Below are 24408 nucleotides of genomic sequence, written 5' to 3' on the forward strand. Positions count from 1 at the left end.
GTAGTTGCCTCTGAAATGATTTCTAATGAAATTCTCAGGAACATGTCCATATTCTTGACAATAGTGGTAATTGCACCTTGTGTTGTAATCTCAATTGTAGGATTTTTCATTTTGTTGTATCTTTGTCTACTTATTTGATGTCTGATTGGCATTAGACCTACATTCATATGGTTTATGCCCATACTTTTGACACTTGTGACAATATCCTTCAAATCTCTATTTGCTTAGTGTCTTGGTCCTCCATTCATATGCCTGATGTCCTTACTTATTGCACTTATGACAATAGCCCTTGCATTTATGCTTAGGTTTCTTATTTGCATTGTTTCTATTGCAAAGATTTGTTTTCTAACGTAACTTTCCACAATTATGACAAGTGGGTTTGTAGTTCTTACCTTTGTTGTTTCTTTGTTCACCACTTTTGGATAATTATCCTTCCTCACTACTGGTGTATCCTAATCCAGTAGTATCATTGTTAGATCTAGGATATCTCATTAATTTCTCAAAGTATTTGATGGATTGTTGAAACTTTTAGCAAATTCCTTTTCTTATCTCAGTTCATTCTTTAGTTTTTCATTATGTAACTTCAAGGTTGTGATCTCAAATGTCCTTTCCATTCAATTCATGATTAGAAATCATCAATTGATTCATTGTATCCAATTTCATGTTAGTAATCTTTTGCACATTTGATGTCTTCTCTTCGAGTCTATTGGTCAGTGTTCCTTTGTCATCTTCAATCATGATTTTTTCTTCCTTAGCTTTCTTTTTCTGCTTGATCACCTCACATAGGAATACTATTGGACTTCTTGCTCTATCTTAAGATTTATGACCTCTTTAGTTAAGGCACCATTCTTTTCCATCAGATCTGTAATAGTTGCATCAAACTCACTTGAGTTTCCATTTGCAAATAATTTAGTAGTGTCTTCCTCTTGGTAATGAGTGTCATGTTTCTCAATAGCTATCTCTTTCCTTCTCCTTAATGAACATTGTAGTTCATCTCTTGCTTCCATGAGTTGGTATAGGGAAAGCTAGATTTCAATCTTTTGGTTCTCAATAGTCTTTCCTAACTTGTAGACTTCCATCTTCAAGATCTTTCCTCAAAGTTGTAAAGCTTTCCTTTCTAGAGAACAAGGCTCTCATACCAATTCTTTGAAATAACAATAGGAAAGTAAAATCTTGACGAGGGGAGGGGGGGTTGCGGGGTTGAATTAGTACTTCAAAACTTCATCCATAAAATATTCACCACACATTCGTCTCACAATTTAGCATGAACACTAAAATAGCTAACTACACATGTTCATCCATAGCATGAAACAGATAACACATAACACAATAAATTTTCTACCCATAAATCCTCCAATGAGAAAGTAAAATTGGGGTGGGGATGACACCCGCAAATCTTCACTATTGCAGCTATACAGTGTAACAAATTAAGGTTACAAGAAGTTTGACCATAAACTATGATCTACCTTGTGAAAGGTCTGTCTTGTTAAAAGATTACAAAGACTATACAAGTCCATCATTAACTTGGTCAAGAAGAATGCAGAACTGGAAGACAATTTTGATAGGGTTTCTAATTCCCTAGTGTAGGTGACACATTCAGTGCCCACCAATCTCTACCTCACATAGGATAACAAGGAAGACACTCGTGATGCTAAAGACATGGAGATGACTCACTCACTATATAAATTTTTGGTTGATGACTACTAGTGACTCCTCCTGACGAATCTAGGTAACCAGGGCAAGGAGGGTTAGTTTCTGCTTGTGTGCTTTCAATTTTTTGTTGTTGTTGTAATTATTAGGTTTTTTATTGGCTCGAGGACTCTCTTTGTTAGTTTATACTAGACTGGTTTAATGACCACTGTGTATATTTATGCTAAGTTTATGTACAATGTTGACATTCCTATCATTTTAAGTATTAATAGTATTAAAAAAAACTTTATCATGGGGGTTTTTGAAGGTTAAGAAGAGGGTTGGATAATTGCATGGTAATGACTTCTGACTGATTCTTAGTATGTGTTTTCCTTTGTATGGGTAAGCCCCCATTTTGGTAGCTTCTTAATATATAAAAACATTTTAGCTTCTTAAGAAATTAAAAAAAATATTATAGTTTCCCTATGAAGTCCTTTAATTATTTAATCAAATATTCAAGTTTAAATATCCATAAAATTATAAATATTAAAATTCATTGAAATGATTTTTTATTAGATACAATTTTATTAATATATATGTAACATTTCATCACTTTGAATACCAAAGATTTCAAACTTTTAAAAAAATAAGAGAATTTCTTATAGATTAAAGTAGAAAGAAAACCAAAGATTTATATGGTTAGTTAGAATAGAGTTACTCATGTATAAATAATGCAAGATTCAAACTTAAGTGTACATAAAATTATACATTTTATATAAGCCAAGTTTATGTACAATGTTGACATTCCTATCATTTTTACTAGTAGTAGTATTAAAAAATATTTTATCGTGGGCATTTTTGAAGGTTAAGAAGGGGGTTGGGTAATTGCATGGTAATGACTTCTAATTGATTCTTAGTCTATGTTTTTTTTTTTTTGTACGGGTAAGCCCCCATTTTGGTCACTTGTTAATATCAATAATATTATAGCTAGTTTAAATTTTTTTTTAAAATATATATTCGCACTAGGAAATCCTCCAATTCTTTAATGAAAGATTCAAACTTAATGAACATAAAATCATAAATTTTAAAATTCATTGAAAAAAAATTGCATTAGATATAATTTGATTAATATATATGTGACCTTTCATCGCTTTGAATGATTGAATCACTTTTACAAATATAGAAATTCATGTGAAGACTTGAACCAATTCTATCTTTAATGATTTCGCATAAAAGAAACAAATAAACAAACTCAATAAGTTTCAGTATAACATAGAATGGAAAGTTTAAAGAGACAAGTTTAACAACCTATAATATGACATATAAAATGGAGTAACATATTTATTCAAGATAAAGGACTCATAAGCTTATTTCAATGCACATAACCTATGCGAATTAAAAAAACTAACTTGCCTTAGTGCGATAATTGTTTTTTTTCAAATACTGATATTTTTCATCAGCAAAGATTTGGGTTATCAAAGAAAGATTTATTTTCTTGATCGACATGATTCTGCATTGTTGGGAATATTTAGTGTTTTATATCCGCACCTAATCAACTTCATCGGAGCAAATCTCTATTATCATACTAACTTTTAAACGGTATCTCTGAGATCCGATGGATTCGGGGTTAGGATTGATATTTAAGAAATCAATGAATATGTAATTTGCTACAACACTGGAAAATATTTAAATATATCTCTTGGGTTTTATCTATAATATGTTCTAATTCTTTAAATATTCCTATTCCAATCGACCAATTTGTAAAAATACTTCTTTCTGCATTTTTAAATTTGTTTTCTGATTGCATTTCCGAAGTCGTGCAACCATCTTCTGTGGATTAGTTATTTTTGAATTTAACATTGCCGCGAATGGAATTCTTGCAGAATTCTTATTTTTTATTTAAGATTGTTCTTGCAGAATTCGTAACATCCATAAAGATGGGTTTTGTTTGTGCAGCCATAGAAAATCCAGTGGTTCCATGAATGGCTTTGTCGCTTGATTGTTTTAAGGAAATTTTTGAAATGATCACTTTGAAGAAGGTGGTATTTATATAGTAATAATCTGAGAATCCGAAATAGAAAAATCGAAGTGAACTAAATGTATGAAAGAGTATAAATACATATTATAAAAGTCAAATTTTGATGGATCACATCTCAATATGACTCAAAGTATGAAAGGTTGCAAATGGACAAAGTTCCACAAACAGCATTCCTTTGATAACTATCAACAACATCTTCAGTAGGGCAACCGGGCAACACACTCCATTCCATGGATCTCATGTCACGGGTCATAACATTAATACTTCCTCTAATTGTAAGCCAAATTTTATGTGACGAAGCTACAACCATGAAATCTGTCCCATGGGATGACTTGACGGTTCAGCTCCCATATCCCCACGGGAGTGTGTTCAATGAAAGGGATGCCACCCCATGTGGAACCCTCCTCCTCCAACCTCCCCACCAAAAGCAGCTTCCCATTACATACCAGTAACGAAGGCAGAGATGTGTGGGAATTGTACTTGTCACAATTATAATCAATCCGTTGAGGCAACCCTCCTTTGATCTCCTTGAACTCAAACATTTTCGAATTAATGTCATAACAACCGAAATGGCCGCCATAGTTATGTGTAAAGTAGACAACACCGTTGTGTAATGCGCTGGTCCAAGGGTGTCTATTCCAGTGGAAAGTAGTGAGAATGATGTCTGACGGAATAGCAGGCATGGCACGGACACTGGTCCAAACGTCTGTGGTCGTATTGTATAGCAGCGCACAGTAATCCGTTTCACTTTCATAGAACCCTAGAGCAATAATATCAAAATGGCCTAACTTGGAAGAAACTAGTTCAACGGCTATTCCCTCGGTCCATTCATAACCGTCTGGAATTGGAGGCAACTCAATGCGTTGTTTGGTAACAAGATTAATTATGGTGGGCGGCTTACTGCACGAGGAATTTTCATAATCAAGAAAGAGGTAAAACCCAGCTGCTGCAGCGCAAAGGTAAAGCTTTGTGGTATGAAAGTGATGATACCAACCCCATTTCTTTTGGCGAAATAAAGGGATTCGAAACCAACGGTTGAGTGCGGTGCTGAAGAAAGCGATTCCTTGAAAGCCATGCACCATTTGTTGCATCACAAAAAGATGATCATCCTCAACACTGAGAAGACTGAGGGTAGTGGCTGATATTGCCCTCTTCCAGTTTTTGCAAACAGTCTTTGCCCTCATCAATGAGGGCACTGGAAGCCTTCGTAATATCTCATATGTTGCATCCATGTCTAGATTTGGGCACTCTGAATATTCATAGCTATTGTTAGAAATTTCTCTTATTCCAAGGATATCGTTTTGGTGGTTCTGAACTTGAAATTGCATTTGACAAGGGGAATGACGTTGCTTGATCTGTCTTTTGTGTTTTGTGCGGAAGGCTTCTGCTAATCTGGAAAAGGGAATGCCAATAGACATTTTGCACAATGTATTTCGCCATCTACGTACGGTCGAATGTCTTGGTTAGTGAATCCTGGTCCGCCTCCCTGAAAATTCTTTGAACGATTCGCTCCACCAACTTTGTAAAAATATGGTGCCCTCCCTCCTGAACCTTAGGATTATTCTTCCCACTTTTTTTCCCCGTTTCTTTACTTCAAACACACTAACTTGGAGATTTATCGGGGCAAACTTCGAATAGATTTACAATGAATTTGAAACAAAAGCTATTTGTATTTATACGCTATTCAAAGGATATGTCTAGATAAAATTTAAATGTCTCTTAACTTTGTATAATTAATTATACAATAATTGAGATTTCAATGTGTCTAAATATGTTTATATGTTCGTGAATATGTAACAAGTATATTAGATTATTAATAAAAAGAAATTATTCATAAAAAATAAAAAAAATTATAAGAAAATTTTTTTTTAGAAGAATTATATAATTATCAAATAGTTAGAAGATATTTTTATTATAATAAGGTGATCAAGATGATTAAAAACTAACAACTCAAACTGAAACTATTTCTCGAAAAGTTAAAAAAAAAATCTAGTAATTTGACAGGAACAACCTTATTTTGTATAGTCTAGAATATTAAATTAGTGTATGCATTTTTTTCAATTCTATTTTCTAGTTTTTATTGTATTTATTTATTTATTAATATATTTAAAACTTAAATGAAATGTTGAATATATTTAAAATAATACCAATGCTTCATATGTTATAATTATTCTAATAATCTTAACAAATTTTCTTTATGCATGATATTTACTTCCATCACTATTATTCCACACAAATATGAAATTATAATACTAATTTTAAAATTGTAAATAATTTTTTTCTGCCAACAATATCAATGAAATGAATAACAAGTAGAAAGGATCACACAAAATATGAACAAGCAACTTTTAAATGAACAAACAACTAAAATTTGAGTCTCACTCAGTTGTCAAACGACATAAATTTTTTGAATAAAAAAGTGACATTCCTTTTATTTCATTCATATCTATATAAATAGTCTTTTCAACTTCCCAATTTCAGTCAAGAACTTGAGTAAGTTATGTTGCTCTACACAATACACGAGAAACAATTAATAAGCTATAAGTACTCAACTTTAGGTTCAGTCCCATTTCTTCTCTTCATTTTTTCTTTCTTATAGTTTTGATTATTTACACATTGGTCTATAGAGTAGCCTATCCAAACATCCATAAGAAAACATTGCAATAGTTTATATTAGGTATTTGTAAACAAAAGAAAATCTTAGAAACATATGCTAGCGCTAATGATAAAATTCTATTATTCTTTAATTGCTAAATTAGATACTTCTTTTCTTTTATAAATTATAAATTTAATATTTCAAATTATGATAATGTATAAATATCTTAATAACACAAATTAAATATTTCTATTATATTAAGATAGATAATATCTCATGATTACTTCAAAAACATTATAGAACTAAATATCTATAGTTAAAGTAAATATTATGCCAATGCCTTTTTTGTGTATTTGTGAATTGAATGACTAATTTGAGAACATATTTAAGATTCAACTAGAAATCAAAATTTATTGAGTATATAACATGGATATTATAAAAAATAGTGCTTTATAAGTGAAAAATCATATATCTAAGTAAGTAATTTATTTTTATTATAATTTATATTTTAAATATATGTATTTAAAACATATATTCATATTTTTATACATATGTAAACTATATATTTTTAAAATAAAATATTACAATTTTAGAGATCTCTAAAATAAATAATATTAAAGATTAAATATAAAATTAAAATTAAAAATGAAAAAATGATTTAGAATATACACTCAATTGCATTGTGAGCTAGCTCCGCCTCAACAAAATCATCCAATACCACCGAAATGGGCTTGGAGATAGGTCGAATAGATTCATACAAACCCTTAGACATCTCATTGCAAACACACTAAGGCGAGAATTTTATTCCCCTCTACATCCACCTTACCATGTCCATCCCTACCATTGTTTCTACTAAAAAGATCACACCCCTCCATTTTTGGCATCCCTCCTCGAGTGAAAAAGGGACTAAAATTTAAATTCTAAATTTGATTGTGGTGGTTAGGTCAAATTAGTGTCAATACTTAAATTACAAGCTCAAAAATACGTGATTCAGTCAAAATTTCATTTTCTATGTTCTTTTAATTGAAGCTCTTTAACATAATTCTAATGTAAAATAATGGGAGTCCAAAAATGGACTAACTATGCATATAACCAAATATAGACAATGATACATATATTTACAACTATAATCTTGTGAATGAAGATAATAAAATAGAGAAAATTATTGTACAAGATCCAATACAATAATTGGGCTTCTGGATGTGCAAAAATTCAAGGATAGAACTAATGTGTTTGAACAAATTCAATGAAGCAAAAATGAGATCTAGCTCAGTGGAAGTCACTTGTGTTATGCATGCTTAGGAAGGCTATAAGACCAAAAGAAATCAGCACCGCCCAGAATTGAAGTGGAGATCTCAAGTGTGTTAGAGTAACGTGAGAGTTTCAAACTTACTTTTCTATAATAATGAAATATTTCTATAAGCTTGGTGTATAAAATACCAAAAGATACCCTTACTTCTTTGAGATAGTTTTACAAACTAAGCTAAAGAAACATAGATCTCATGTAACCTCAACCAGAAACATATAGTGTAAATATTGTGACTACTACTTTTTTGACAAATATTGTGACAAGTGTTACAATATGCACATAAATAATTCCAAAATAAGATTTTCTTTTGCAAATTAAATAGAGCTCCACACTCCATATACAATACAACTCCACAGTCTTGATTAGTGTATTTCTTGATTTCCTGAAAAATAAAATAGTACAAAAATAAAAGGAAGAATACTAAAATAGAGGACAAATTTTAATTATAATACAAATTATAAGCATTGTCAATTATATTGATAGAGTTTAAGGAAAATATTTCAATAACTTAAAAACCTCTAAAGTGTAAGTATTTTGACAACTTCTATTGAAAAATATGAATTAAAACATTAAAATATTAAACAAAATTGTCAATAACATTGAACTTTAAAGAAAACATAAGTAAGTTTGCTTGACACTATAAAAACAACCCCAACTACTAACATTTGACAAAGTTGAGATGTTTACATATGATCAACCTGGAAGATTCGCCGTGATAAAAGGGGATTGGAGAAACAATGATGTTATGAGCTAAATAACATAAAAAATTAAAGGTACAATAAAATATCCCAGTTCTCAATATTCAATTATGCCAATCTAAATGAGTCGAGTAAAAAGCCTAAAAAAGTTAAAGGGATTTTACAAGAAAGAATAACATGATTGTGTGATCAAGAATGAGTTTGTTGACCCACTCAACCATACAAGATAACGTGGCAACTAGTCATAAAGTTAGATATTACCCAAATTGATATAGACTTTGAAATTAATTTCATTAGTTGAATATTGCAGAAACTGCTAGCTGTCGATCATTTGAAAATTTAATCTTCTTATTTATGTGAAAGACCTCAAAATTTCTTATGAAAAGAGAGATAAATAAATAAATATACTAAATTCTAAAACTAAAATCAAGACATAGGATTAAACCAAAATCTAAAGCTTGAAACAATGATAATAATTGTTTTCTCAAAAAGTTTTAAAACAAACAAACCTGCTTCCAAACATTTATGAAAATAAAAAAATTAGCAACATCAGTTCTCAAATTGGAGCGAGCCTAAAAAAAGTCATATTTTTGAAATGAAAATAATCAAAATGAGAAATATGGAAGCTGGAAATTTAAAAAGACTCAACCATTTTAGGCCAAGTTTCCAATCTTAATGAGAATCAATTTTGCCAAAATTGGAAGTTACATCTGGAGGATGTGGATTAAATTGAGGATAGTGTGATGAAATATGTCTTTAGGTGTGTGAAGTTGCTTGAATTTCATGGTATGATCCAACTATACTTGGTGGAAGGAATTCATTGAGAATTTCATGATATGATCTAAGAATAACTTGGTCAATGATATTTTGTACAAAAACTAGAAAATGATCAAGAATAGTTTGATTTTTTTTTTATAGTTTTACTATTTATTTTTATAGTTACTGCTTGTCCTCATCTAACCTTAACATTCGATACATTATAATTATAGAGCTAGTTAGGAGAACTTTGAATTTATCCTTGGGGTCTATGATCTCACATGTACTATGTAATGTGTCAATTTATTTTTCACCGAACAAAAAATTATTCAAGGTCATAGTATAATTACTGTTAATATTTTAATTATTTTAAGTACATAATCTAATTATTTTTAATATTTAAGTTTGTCCAATGTCATTCTCTTATTCTTTCTAATATTTAATAGGCCATTGCAGAAATCAAAATTGTCTACTCTTTGGTCGGAGCATAGAATGTTAAATTATATTTAAAAGCTTTACTAAAAGTTAGGTGAAAAAGAAAGGATGGCTAAGGGATTGGGCATAAGATGCACATATAAGGAATAACATTAATTTCTTGGGCATTGGTTTTTTTAACATCTAGATTTGGTGGTTAATATAAGATGATGGAGACCATTAAACAATATCTTCCATAAATAATTTTTATGACCCCAATAAAAGTTAGTCGCTATGACAATTAAAATATGATATATTAGTATCCAAGATAAACAAGAGACAGAAAGTGTTATAGTTCCTTCCAATGAAGAAGGTTTTAAAAACATTAAAAATATAAGATTGAATTTAATTATAATAAAATATTATTGTGAAATCTTAGTGCTTATCATCATGAATCAAAATGTGGAATCATAAGAATTTCATGCAATAGTTAAAGGTGTCAAGATTAAAATATAGGTAAAATTTGAAAGTGATCTTTTAAAATAACTAATATACAATTCCTTTTTGCTGATGGAATTATGATGTAATTGTAGTAAATACATTTTTTCATTCATATTTTTTTACTATTTGAAGGAAGCACATTAGCATCTCAATTGAATTACACTACCAAAGGAGATGATATATGGAATGATGTAATTGTAGTAAAGACATTTTCTCATGAAAAGACTATTTCCCTAATTGGGCAATTTGAAAAACCCCATGGGATGGATCGATGGCCAGATCATTAATGTTATCCTTAATTAATTTCACATTGAACTCATCCTCATCAACAAAATGAAACATGGAGGATTCTTGCCTTCCTCTTTTCTTTTTCATTGCAAAAATCTATATCCCTTTTCACAAACTATTTGGAATTAGGAGACTAGCCTATTGTTTCCTTCCCTTTTAAGGGAGTGGGTATACACATCATGGTCTATCAAATCCTCATAATCCACAAGCCTAATGGACTCTCTAGTTTCTTTCTCATCCACATTATTCTATGGAAAAAAAATATATTTTTTATTGGTAGTTACAGGGTTGCTCGTCTCATCCAAGGCATTCATTTTTTGTTTATTTTTAACCATAGATGAGATAATTTCATTCTGAGAAAAGCATGGAGAAAGAGGCGACCCCATACCACCTCCAAACATTATTTCATTGGATTCAGTGATCTCATTTGAACTTGATGTACTATATTATTCCTTCTTCTTCCATTTCATGTTCATTTGCACTTTGACCTTCTCAATATTGACCTTTTCTTTGCCTTTATTGTTTCCATTTCTTGGTGCCAGTGATCTAGTTGGATAGTTTCTACTAATATGACTAGTCTTGAAATAGCTAAAGCATGTAGTCTCACTCAACCATCTATTGTAGTTGCCTCTAAAATGTTTTCTAATGAAATTCTCAGGAACATGTCCATATTCTTGACAATAGTGGTAATTGCACCTTGTGTTGTAATCTCAATTGTAGGATTTTTCATTTTGTTGTATCTTTGTCTACTTATTTGATGTCTGATTGGCATTAGACCTACATTCATATGCTTTATGCCCATACTTTTGACACTTGTGACAATATCCTTCAAATATCTATGTGCTTAGGGTCTTGGTCCTCCGTTCATATGCCTGATGTCCTTACTTATTGCACTTATGACAATAGCCCTTGCATTTATGCTTAGGTTTCTGATTTGATTTGTTTCTATTGCAAAGATTTGTTGTCTAACCTAACTTTCCACAATTATGACAAGTGGGTTTGTAGTTCTTACCTTTGTTGTTTCTTTGTTCACCACTTTTTGATAATTATCCTTCCTCACTACTGGTGTATCCTAATCCAGTAGTATCATTGTTAGATCTAGGATATCTCATTAGTTTCTCAAAGTATTTGATGGATTGTTGAAACTTTTAGCAAATTCCTTTTCTTATCTAAGTTCATTCTTTAGTTTTTCATTATGTAACTTCAAGGTTGTGATCTCAATGTCCTTTCCATTCAACTCATGATTAGAAATCATCAATTGATTCATTGAAGCCAATTTCATGTTAGTAATCTTTGGCACATTTGATGTCTTCTCTTCCAGTCTATTGGTCAGTGTTCCTTTGTCATCTTCAATCATGATTTTTTCTTCCTTAGCTTTCTTTTTCTGCTTGATCACCTCACATAGGAATACTATTGGACTTCTTGCTCTATCTTAAGATTTATGACCTCTTTAGTTAGGGCACCATTCTTTTCCATCAAATCTGTAATAGTTGCATCAAACTCACTTGAGTTTCCATTTGCAAATAATTTAGTAGTGTCTTCCTCTTAGTAATGAGTGTCATGTTTCTCAATAGCTATCTCTTTCCTTCTCCTTAATGAACATTGTAGTTCATCTCTTGCTTCCATGAGTTGGTATAGGGAAAGCTAGATTTCAATCTTTTGGTTCTCAATAGTCTTTCCTAACTTGTAGACTTCCATCTTCAAGATCTTTCCTCAAAGTTGTAAAGCTTTCCTTTCTAGAGAACAAGGCTCTCATACCAATTCTTTGAAATAACAATAGGAAAGTAAACTCTTGGCGAGGGGAGGGGGGGTTGCGGGGTTGAATTATTACTTCAAAACTTCAACCATAAAATATTCACCACACATTCGTCTCACAATTTAGCATGAACACTAAAATAGCTAACTACACATGTTCATCCATAGGATGAAACAGATAACACATAACACAATAAATTTTCTACCCATAAATCCTCCAATGAGAAAGTAAAATTGGGGTGGGGATGACACTCGCAAATCTTCACTATTGCAGCTATACAGTGTAACCAATTAAGGTTACAAGAAGTTTGACCATAAACTATGATCTACCCTGTGAAAGGTCTGTCTTGTTAAAAGATTACAAAGACTATACAAGTCCATCATTAACTTGGTCAAGAAGAATGCAGAACTGGAAGACAATTTTGATAGGGTTTCTAATTCCCTAGTGTAGGTGACACATTCAGTGCCCACCAATCTCTACCTCACATAGGATAACAAGGAAGACACTCGTGATGCTAAAGACATGGAGATGACTCACTCACTATATAGATTTTTGGTTGATGACTACTAGTGACTCCTCCTGACGAATCTAGGTAACCAGGGCAAGGAGGGTTAGTTTCTGCTTGTGTGCTTTCAATTTTTTGTTGTTGTTGTAATTATTAGGTTTTTTATTGGCTCGAGGACTCTCTTTGTTAGTTTATACTAGACTGGTTTAATGACCACTGTGTATATTTATGCTAAGTTTATGTACAATGTTGACATTCCTATCATTTTAAGTATTAATAGTATTAAAAAAAACTTTATCATGGGGGTTTTTGAAGGTTAAGAAGAGGGTTGGATAATTGCATGGTAATGACTTCTGACTGATTCTTAGTCTGTGTTTTCCTTTGTATGGGTAAGCCCCCATTTTGGTAGCTTCTTAATATATAAAAACATTTTAGCTTCTTAAGAAATTAAAAAAAATATTATAGTTTCCCTATGAAGTCCTTTAATTATTTAATCAAATATTCAAGTTTAAATATCCATAAAATTATAAATATTAAAATTCATTGAAATGATTTTTTATTAGATACAATTTTATTAATATATATGTAACATTTCATCACTTTGAATACCAAAGATTTCAAACTTTTAAAAAAATCAAGAGAATTTCTTATAGATTAAAGTAGAAAGAAAACCAAAGATTTATATGGTTAGTTAGGATAGAGTTACTCATGTATAAATAATGCAAGATTCAAACTTAAGTGTACATAAAATTATACATTTTATATAAGCCAAGTTTATGTACAATGTTGACATTCCTATCATTTTTACTAGTAGTAGTATTAAAAAATATTTTATCGTGGGCATTTTTGAAGGTTAAGAAGGGGGTTGGGTAATTGCATGGTAATGACTTCTAATTGATTCTTAGTCTATGTTTTTTTTTTTTGTACGGGTAAGCCCCCATTTTGGTCACTTGTTAATATCAATAATATTATAGCTAGTTTAAATTTTTTTTTTAAATATATATTCGCACTACGAAATCCTCCAATTCTTTAATGAAAGATTCAAACTTAATGTACATAAAATCATAAATTTTAAAATTCATTCAAATAAAATTGCATTAGATATAATTTGATTAATATATATGTGACCTTTCATCACTTTGAATGATTGAATCACTTTTACAAATATAGAAATTCATGTGAAGACTTGAACCAATTCTATCTTTAATGATTTCGCATAAAAGAAACAAATAAACAAACTCAATAAGCTTCAGTATAACATAGAATGGAAAGTTTAAAGAGACAAGTTTAACAACCTATAATATGACATATAAAATGGAGTAACATATTTATTCAAGATAAAGGACTCATAAGCTTATTTCAATGCACATAACCTATGCGAATTAAAAAAACTAACTTGCCTTAGTGCGATAATTGTTTTTTTTCAAATACTGATATTTTTCATCAGCAAAGATTTGGGTTATCAAAGAAAGATTTATTTTCTTGATCGACATGATTCTGCATTGTTGGGAATATTTAGTGTTTTATATCCGCACCTAATCAACTTCATCGGAGCAAATCTCTATTATCATACTAACTTTTAAACGGTATCTCTGAGATCCGATGGATTCGGGGTTAGGATTGATATTTAAGAAATCAATGAATATGTAATTTGCTACAACACTGGAAAATATTTAAATATATCTCTTGGGTTTTATCTATGATATGTTCTAATTCTTTAAATATTCCTATTCCAATCGACCAATTTGTAAAAATACTTCTTTCTGCATTTTTAAATTTGTTTTTTGATTGCATTTCCGAAGTCGTGCAACCATCTTCTGTGGATTAGTTATTTTTGAATTTAACATTGCCGCGAATGGAATTCTTGCAGAATTCTTATTTTTTATTTAAGATTGTTCTTGCAGAATTCGTAACATCCATAAAGATGGGTTTTGTTTGTGCAGCCATAGAAAATCCAGTGGTTCCATGAATGGCTTTGTCGCTTGATTGTTTTAAGGAAATTTTAGAAATGATCACTTTGAAGAAGGTGGTATTTATATAGTAATAATCTGAGAATCCGAAATAGAAAAATCGAAGTGAACTAAATGTATGAAAGAGTATAAATACATATTACAAAAGTCAAATTTTGATGGATCGCATCTCAATATGACTCAAAGTATGAAAGGTTGCAAATGGACAAAGTTCCACAAACAGCATTCCTTTGATAACTATCAACAACATCTTCAGTAGGGCAACCTGGCAACACACTCCATTCCATGGATCTCATGTCACGGGTCATAACATTAATACTTCCTCTAATCGTAAGCCAAATTTTATGTGACGAAGCTGCAACCATGAAATCTGTCCCATGGGATGACTTGACAGTTCAGCTCCCATATCCCCACGGGAGTGTGCTCGATGAAAGGGATGCCACCCCATGTGGAACCCTCCTCCTCCAACCTCCCCACCAAAAGCAGCTTCCCATTACATACCAGTAACGAAGGCAGAGATGTGTGGGAATTGTACTTGTCACAATTATAATCAATCCGTTGAGGCAACCCTCCTTCGATCTCCTTGAACTCAAACGTTTTCGAATTAATGTCATAACAATCGAAATGGCCGCCATAGTTATGTGTAAAGTAGACAACACCGTTGTGTAATGCGCTGGTCCAAGGGTGTCTATTCCAGTGGAAAGTAGTGAGAATGATGTCTGACGGAATAGCAGGCATGGCACGGACACTGGTCCAAACGTCTGTGGTCGAATTGTATAGCAGCGCACAGTAATCCGTTTCACTTTCATAGAACCCTAGAGCAATAATATCAAAATGGCCTGACTTGGAAGAAACGAGTTCAACGGCTGTTCCCTCGGTCCATTCATAACCGTCTGGAATTGGAGGCAACTCAATGCGTTGTTTGGTAACAGGATTAATTATGGTGGGCGGCTTACTGCACGAGGAATTTTCGTAATCAAGAAAGAGGTAAAACCCAGCTGCTGCAGCGCAAAGGTAAAGCTTCGTGGTATGAAAGTGATGATACCAACCCCATTTCTTTTGGCGAAATAAAGGGATTCGAAACCAGCGGTTGAGTGCGGTGCTGAAGAAAGCGATTCCTTGAAAGCCATGCACCATTTGTTGCATCACAAAAAGATGATCATCCTCAACACTGAGGAGACTGAGGGTAGTGGCTGATATTGCCCTCTTCCAATTTTTGCAAACAGTCTTTGCCCTCATCAATGAGGGCACTGGAAGCCTCCGTAATATCTCATATGTTGCATCCATGTCTAGATTTGGGCACTCTTGATATTCATAGCTATTGTTAGAAATTTCTCTTATTCCAAGGATATCGTTTTGGTGGTTCTGAACTTGAAATTGCATTTGACAAGGGGAATGACGTTGCTTGATCTGTCTTTTGTGTTTTGTGCGAAAGGCTTCTGCTAATTTGGATAAGGGAATGCCAATAGACATTTTGCACAATGTATTTCGCCATCTATGTACGGTCGAATGTCTTGGTTAGTGAATCCTGGTCCGCCTCCCTGAAAATTCTTTGAACGATTCGCTCCACCAACTTTGTGAAAATATGGTGCCCTCCCTCCTGAACCTTAGGATCATTCTTCCCACTTTTTTTCCCCATTTCGTTACTTCAAACACACTAACTTGGAGATTTATCGGGGCAAACTTCGAATAGATTTACAATGAATTTGAAATGAAAGCTATTTGTATTTATACGCTATTCAAAGGATATGTCTAGATAAAATTTAAATGTCTCTTAACTTTGTATAATTAATTATACAATAATTGAGATTTCAATGTGTCTAAATATGTTTATATGTTCGTAAATATGTAACAAGTATATTAGATTATTAATAAAAAGAAACTATTCATAAAAAATTAAAAAAATTAAAAGAAAATTTGTTTTTAGAAGAATTATATAATTATTAAATAGTTAGAAGATATTTTTACTATAATAAGGTGATCAAGATGATTAGAAACTAACAACTCAAACTGAAACTATTTCTTGAAAAGTTAAAAAAAAAAATCTAGTAATTTGACAGGAACAACCTTATTTTGTATAGTCTAGAATATTAAATTAGTGTATGCATTTTTTTCAATTCGATTTTCTAGTTTTTATTGTATTTATTTATTTATTAATATATTTAAAACTTAAATGAAATGTTGAATATATTTAAAATAATACCAATGCTTCATATGTTATAATTATTCTAATAATCTTAACAAATTTTCTTTATGCATGATATTTACTTCCATCACTATTATTCCACACAAATATGAAATTATAATACTAATTTTAAAATTGTAAATAAATTTTTTTCTACCAACAATATCAATGAAATGAATAACAAGTAGAAAGGATCACACAAAATATGAACAAGCAACTTTTAAATGAACAAACAACATAAATTTTTTGAATAAAAAAGTGACATTCCTTTTATTTCATTCATATCTATATAAATAGTCTTTTCAACTTCCCAATTTTAGTCAAGACCTTGAGTAAGTTATGTTGCTCTACAAAATACACGAGAAACAATTAATAAGCTATAAGTACTCAACTTTAGGTTCAGTCCCATTTTTTCTCTTCATTTTTTCTTTCTTATAGTTTTGATTATTTACACATTGGTCTATAGAGTTTTGATATCACAAACGGTGACACAGATCTGTGCTTTTACCTATTAATTATCAGTTTTGTTTATGAAATCCATCCATAATCTAGAGATGATGGGTTCTAGCCTAAAGCCTTATTAGGTACCCATTTACAATCATTTCTCAAACACTATAGTTTATATTGTTTCTTTTGCATCACAATCACTTTTGGGTTTTCATGGTTTATCCCTAACTAATAAAATTTTGAAATGGTTTCAAGTTCATCAACAACTTCACAAACATCACACAAGTGGTTTTAAGAACACCAAAAACTTTGCACTAAAGCGGTTTTGTCTCACCACAAACCTCACTCACAAATGATTTCAGGATTACCACAAACCAAGTACTTACTAGTTCTAATGACCACAAATCATCATTACAGGGAAACTTTATCTCTCTGGGCTTTTCTTCTTTTGTACCTACATCAAATGGATTTGAGTTCATATAAAATGTAATATATCTACCAAGATACATGGGTACCAAGCCATTGTACTTACTAGTTGTATAGGAACCCTTTTTAGATACATGGTTCATTAATACATTAGTCAAAAAAATCATTATATTTCCAAGCACAACTAATAATTTATCCTATACATTCACAAAGCACACAAACATTAACTTATTCATTCATCACTTGGTTGATATCAATCCAATACTTTTCACAATCAACTAAATATTTTCTCACTCCTAATAATAATACTTCAACCCCAAATCAGCACACACACAGACCTTTGCAACATGACAACAATCTCACTAGAAATCCAAACTATTTTCACTTACTACAAGCACAACTAACTTCAATAACTATTCTATAATATTAGACACACATACTTAACATACAAGCACATAATAAAATACTTTTAAATATGAAGGTCATCCTTTCCATGCAACAATTCCCATACTTATTCCGCAAAACACATCCATACTTTTTTTCATGAAATAATTACCAAATCTAACATTATTTTGATTATAATTCTCAAGGGTTATGAACTTACTTTTTTCACTAGTCATGTGATGAGAACATCCACTATTAATGATCCATTTATCAATTTTGGTCACATAAGATACTAATGTAGTTGATTCATCTTCATCATAATCATCTTTCGTAGCAACATAACCAACTTCTTCTTCTTCATGATCATCTAATTCATCGTTAGATTCTTCTTCAACAATGTAGCAAGCTTTTTTTCCCTTCTCTTTATAGCCTTTTTTACTCTCATATTTTCTTTTGTTTGACTTCTTAGGACATCTTGCTACAATATGACCAACTTCATTACAATTAAAATATATGATGGGTAACTTACCTTTGTATTTTCCTTTGCCTCTGTGAAGTATCCTAGTTAGCAGTGCTTCCAGTTCTTCTAGATCTCCATCATTTTTTTTACTATCACTAGCAACATATTTTACCGTTTTCTTTCTCTTATCTTTAGGTTCTTTGAGTTTTAGTTTAGCTTCGAAAGTAAAGTCAATATTCTCATATTTTAAATTATCAAAATTTGAAAGTTCAAAACTAATGATTTTACCAACATTCCTTCAAGAGTCAGATCACTACTAGGAGTACACCTCAATTCTTGTATACCAAAGACTCTAATAGCATAGATAGGTAGAAAGGTTCTTAATACTTTTCTAATCTCTTCAATCTTTCCATTTGATCCTTTGATTGCATTTACAACATCTTTGATTCTTCCACAATATTGAACTATAGTTTTTCCTTCTTGCATTTCCATATCATCAAACTTTCCTCTTATACCTTCTACCATGGCTCTCAACACATTCTTGTTTCCTACTTAGATTTTCTATAGAGCATCTCACATTTCTTTAGCATTAGCACATTCTTTGATGTCATCAAACTCTAAATAGCTTAGGGAAGATGCAATCTCAACCATTTGATGATTAGGGTCTTTCTTTTCATTGAGTTTTTGTGTAGTAAGGGCTCCAACCACTTCCACATATTTAGTAGTCATAGTTTGTTGTGAAAAATCTTCAACTCCACCTAGATGCAACTTCATCAAGCTTTTCCATGCAGGAAAGTTTTCCTTGTTTAGCTTGGGTACCTCCTTTCTGTACATCTTAATATTTAGCTTCAAGTACCTTTAAACTATTTCCTCATAAGCACCAAGTGCTCTGATACGAATTGTTGGAATAATTTAGAATAACTGAGGGGGGGTGAATCATTTATCCAAGGTCGAAATGTATAAATAAAACTTTTCAGTACTTAGCAAATATATGTGCATGCATTGATTAGATCATCCAATATCTCAAACCTTTGTATGTTACTATCTAAGTCCAAATAAACTTTGCTTAAATGTAAACATAAAATATCACAAATTCAATCACACAATTTGATACAAGGATTTAAAGTGGAAACCCAATTTGGGAAAAACCACTAGTAACATGCTACCAATTTCCAATCTTTTGAAGTGAGCTCTATGAGGAGCCAACCTTGTTAAAGGTTACAATGTACACTGTTAAATCTAACCTTGATTAAAGGATTTCAATCACCCTATTAAACATGAGCCTCGTTAGAGGACTCTAGAATATTCCATTAGAATGTCACTCATTTAAAGGATTTACTCATGACTGTTAGGTCAACCTTAATCCAAAGGATTTATCCAGATTGATATAAATAATAGAGGACTTGATCTAATAACAAAACAACTCACTTGCAAATTTTGGATCTCTTATTCAACTCTTCATTCTACTTGGCATTCATTCCCCTTCATCTTTGATTTCTTCTTCACCCTTCAAGCCTTCTTACTTATTATGCCAATTGTAGGTTCATTCCTTCAGCCACCATATGAAGAAACACCTCCAGACTTGGACTTGGACTTGCTTCTAGCCTTTTATCTCCTTAAATAGAGAATTCTAATCTTTTTTTACTTAATTACAATTGTCCATCTTAGGGTTAGTTTAGATTCATCGACTCTTCCCTTCTTTCAACTATGTTCCCTCTAGAAAATTCTCTTACAATCCTCATAAATTTTTTCTTGCAATGGTTTATCTTGAATTTTGTGCCACCAACTCATTAAGCTCATCATCAACACGATTACATAATTCAAGAAATCACCTTATTTCAGCTTAGATTTGTCAAATATTCATTCAAACTCTTTATGTTGTCACTCAGAAATAACTAACTTATGATGCTCAGTCAACACTAGGTTGTTCAACATAAACTAAATCTTGCTCGGTCAATATTACCATTTTCTTACACTGGACACATACTAAATTTTGCTCATCTTGAAGTAAATGTTTGGCTTACATTATTTGTTTGGTCGGTCTTGGCAAACACATTCTTTTTGTATAGTCTCCTTATCTTTGTTTCAATATCCTTTCATTGTAGCCTTAAGTAGATAAACAATACACTATATCATCAAAGTCTTATTTGGTCTAGTGCTTCTTTTATACACCATAAAACTCAACTTTTCTCTAGGTACTCTTGTTATCCTTTCTTTTCAAATCATATTCATCAATCAATCAAATGATAACATTCTAACCAAAGTTAGAAATTGTTTTACCAACAAGTAGCAGGTTTGACATCAGTGACAAAATAATGATTGTTCCTATGATAGGTTTTTGTACTTCAACAATCTTCTTTTTCAATAATCTCCCTCTTTGCAATTGATGGAAAACCAATACCAACAATAATACCAAAAAGATATTTGATACCTTTTACTAAAATCTCTCCCTCTATGAGTATCTATCCTTCCTCTATATAGGTTATTCTTTCCTTTTGAATCTCTCTTCTTCTTCAAATAAACTCTCTCTTCATTATATTTAGTGTAGAATCTTCCTCTTTTCTAATAAATCTCTCCCTCTTTGATAACAATGACAAATACTTATCATATATTCATGTAGATATCAAAAATTCAAGTTTCCTTAAAAAGGTTCTTCCTCTGTCACTTTTCTTGTGATTGTAAATCTTCTATTTTAGTTCCTTCCCTACTTTAGGTGGTTCCTAAAGTAAGATCCATTGCATCAAGTTGTAAAGTATGGCATTCAACTCAGTTGATGCAAGGCACTACTAATACTCCTTTAAGTAGCTTGAGATAGGCGTATCACCCCTAGCTTACCTCTAAGATATTCATGTGCATATTTAGGTAAAGCCTTTATGAATATATCAGCTATCTATTCCTTTGTATTCACATATTCCATTTTCACTTCTTTTTCTTGAACCAAATCTCTCAAATAATTATATTTGATTGCAATGTGCTTTGTCTTTGTCTACACCATAGGATTCTTAGATATGTTTATAGCACTTGTATTGTCATAGTAGATTACCATAGGTTTAGTGATTTCTTTCTTCATGCCTTTGAGTAACTATTTGATCCATACCACATTTATACAATTCACTTTAGTAGCCACATATTCAGCTCCAGTAGTATATTCTGAAATACAATTTTGTTTCTTGCTAGTCCAAGAAACTAATCGTTTTCCTAAGAAAAATGCTCCACCACTTGTTCTTTTCATGTGATCAATGTTTCCAGCCTAATCAACAATTGTATAGGCTCTCAATTCAAACTTCTCATTCTTCTTGTAGTATAGACCATAAAATTTTGCACCTTTTAAGTATCTCATAATCCTTTTAACAACCATTAAGTGATTCTCCTTAAGATTTGTACAAAATCTTTCAACAACCCCAACAACTAGTACAATTCTAGGTCTGCTATGAACTACATGATGAAGGGTGCTTTGCTTAATACCATAAAAACATAACAAAAATAAAGAAACAACAACAAATGGGAGAGAAAAATATGGACTTATTATTATCACCACAAATGAAGAATTATATAATTCACAAGTAAAATATGCTAACCCACATGGGTGCCTTCACTATAGTAATATGCAAGACTAAGTTGTGAACTACAACCTAGACATGTGCTATGCAATATTTGGGCCTTTCATAAATAGGAAATTTTATACCACCTAGGAAAGTTCTAGACATTCAAACTTAATACCTAGGGCTAACAGTCCCTAACAATACATATAAATTTAGCCAAATACATCTTTGACATTTATTTTAGAAATTTTAGGTAGGCCAACTTTAGAAGGCCATAACTATTGAATCATTTCTTCAATTGGCTATTATAACAACTTTTTGGAAATGTCATCTCTTGATCTACAGGCTCAAAATTATGTAAGCGCCCTTTCGTTGAGTTTTTGGACCTCATCTAGGGCCTCTAAGCTATTCAAAACTAAGTTCAAATATTTTTCTCCAAAAGTTTCCACCAAAAATATGGAATAACTTCTCTAATACTTAAGCTAGAGAAATAAGATTTTTATGGTAGGCTTATAATTCTAAAATGAACCTTCATGTAGAAAATTACAACATTTCAAGCTTGTATGACAATCTTACTAAAAATAGAAAGTTCCCAAAAATAGAAACTCCCCTATCTACTAGTCCTTATTAAAATAGAAAAGGCTGAAAATAAAAGTATTTTTGGGTGATGCAAGATTGCTCTTACACCAAGGATGCTCCTGCATCACTACATATTGCAACTTTCCAATCATAGACATGTACAATGTTTGATTGACCTCAACATAATCAACAGTTTTGGATAGTTTATGTTCTATCACCATGGGAGTACTAATTGGTCTTGAATCTTCCATACCAAAAGTATTCAAGATTTCCTTTACATACTTGGATTGAGTAATGTAAATACTATATTTCATTTGATATACTTGTAATCCAATAAAGAACTTTATTTCTTCAAACATAGACATCTCAAATTCTTTCATCATTTCATTTGCAAATGTATTACATAATGTATTTTTTCCTCCAAATATGATGTCATCAACAAATATTTCAGCTAGTAAAATTACTTTACCTCCTTATGTCTTCAAGTATAGATTTTTGTTGTCATCGGTCTTCTCAAAACCAATCTTCATAAGATAATTGTGAAGTCTTTCATACCATGCTCTAGGAGCTTGCTTTAAACCATATAAAGATTTGTGCAATTGACACACCATGTTATTATTGTTTGGATCAACAAATCCTCTAGGTTGTTCAATGTAAACCCTCTATTCTTGTATATCATTCAAAAATGGTGACATAACATCCATTTGATAAACTTTGAATCATTTATAAGAAGAATAAGAAATTAGAGTTCTTACTCCTTCCAATCTTGCAACTGGGACAAATGTCTCTCCATAATCAATTCTCTCTTCTTGTGCATGACCTTTGCAAACTAATATTTCCTTATTCCTTGTTACTTCACCATTCTCATCTAAATTATTTTTGTACACCCACTTTGTTCCAATAACATTGTTTTCCTCTGGCCTCAACACTAGTGTCTAGGTTTTGTTCTTCTCGATCTGATCAATTTCTTCATTCATGGGTTGAATCTTATCTTCATTCTCTAATGAATTCTTCACTATTTTAGGTTCGTGTATGCTTAACAAACATGTTTCTTTTCTTAATCAATTCCTTGTTAGTGGTCCATCCTCTTTTTCTCCAATGATTTGTTCAACAAGATGATGTCTGCTGACATATTATGATAACCTTGGCTCTATTCTTCTTTCTTCCACAATAGGTCTTTCATAAAGTTCAATCTCAAGTTCATTGTATACTTCTCTATGAGGTAACTTGGCATTCCTTTCTTATAAACCAATCTTAGCATTAGAATGTACCTTGGCCTTTGACTATAACTTGACATCCATTGTATATGACTTGATAGTCACTGATTCTTGTTGATCAGTAGCTTGGTTCTCAGAATTGTTAGTATGAGAAGACATGCCTTCATAGTAGTCCATAAAGGTTTTGTAGTTTCTAGGTTCCTTCTTTTGTTAATCTTCATGTATTTTTGTATATTCATTAGTTTTTACATTTGCACTTTCCACAACTTTGTTAGTGTTAGTATTTAAACAATTATAAGCTTTACTTTTGGTGGAATATCCTAGGAATATACCTTCTTCACTTTTTGTATCAAGTTTTCCATATTTTTTGTGCTTTAGAATGTAACACTTGCTTCCAAATACTTTAAAATATTTGATATTGGGTGAATATCCATACCATAATTCAAAAGGTGTGAAATTTATACCTTTCTTGACTTGTACTTAATTCAAGGTATAGATAACTATACTGACAACTTCTCTCTAGTATTTCAAAGATATATTCTTCTCCATAACAGATTTATTTCTCCTTTCAACTATCCCATTTTTTGGAGGGATCCTCAGTGTGGAAGTTTTTCTTTTTATTCCTCTTTCAGTGAAAAAATTATTGAATTCATTTGATGTAAACTCTCCACCTCTATTAGATCTCATACATTTTAAGCTTTTACTAGT

The sequence above is a fragment of the Cupressus sempervirens genome, chromosome 10 (assembly GCF_028749045.1).
Source record: "Cupressus sempervirens isolate cs-2001-9-10 chromosome 10, ASM2874904v1, whole genome shotgun sequence".
NCBI lineage: Eukaryota > Viridiplantae > Streptophyta > Pinopsida > Cupressales > Cupressaceae > Cupressus > Cupressus sempervirens.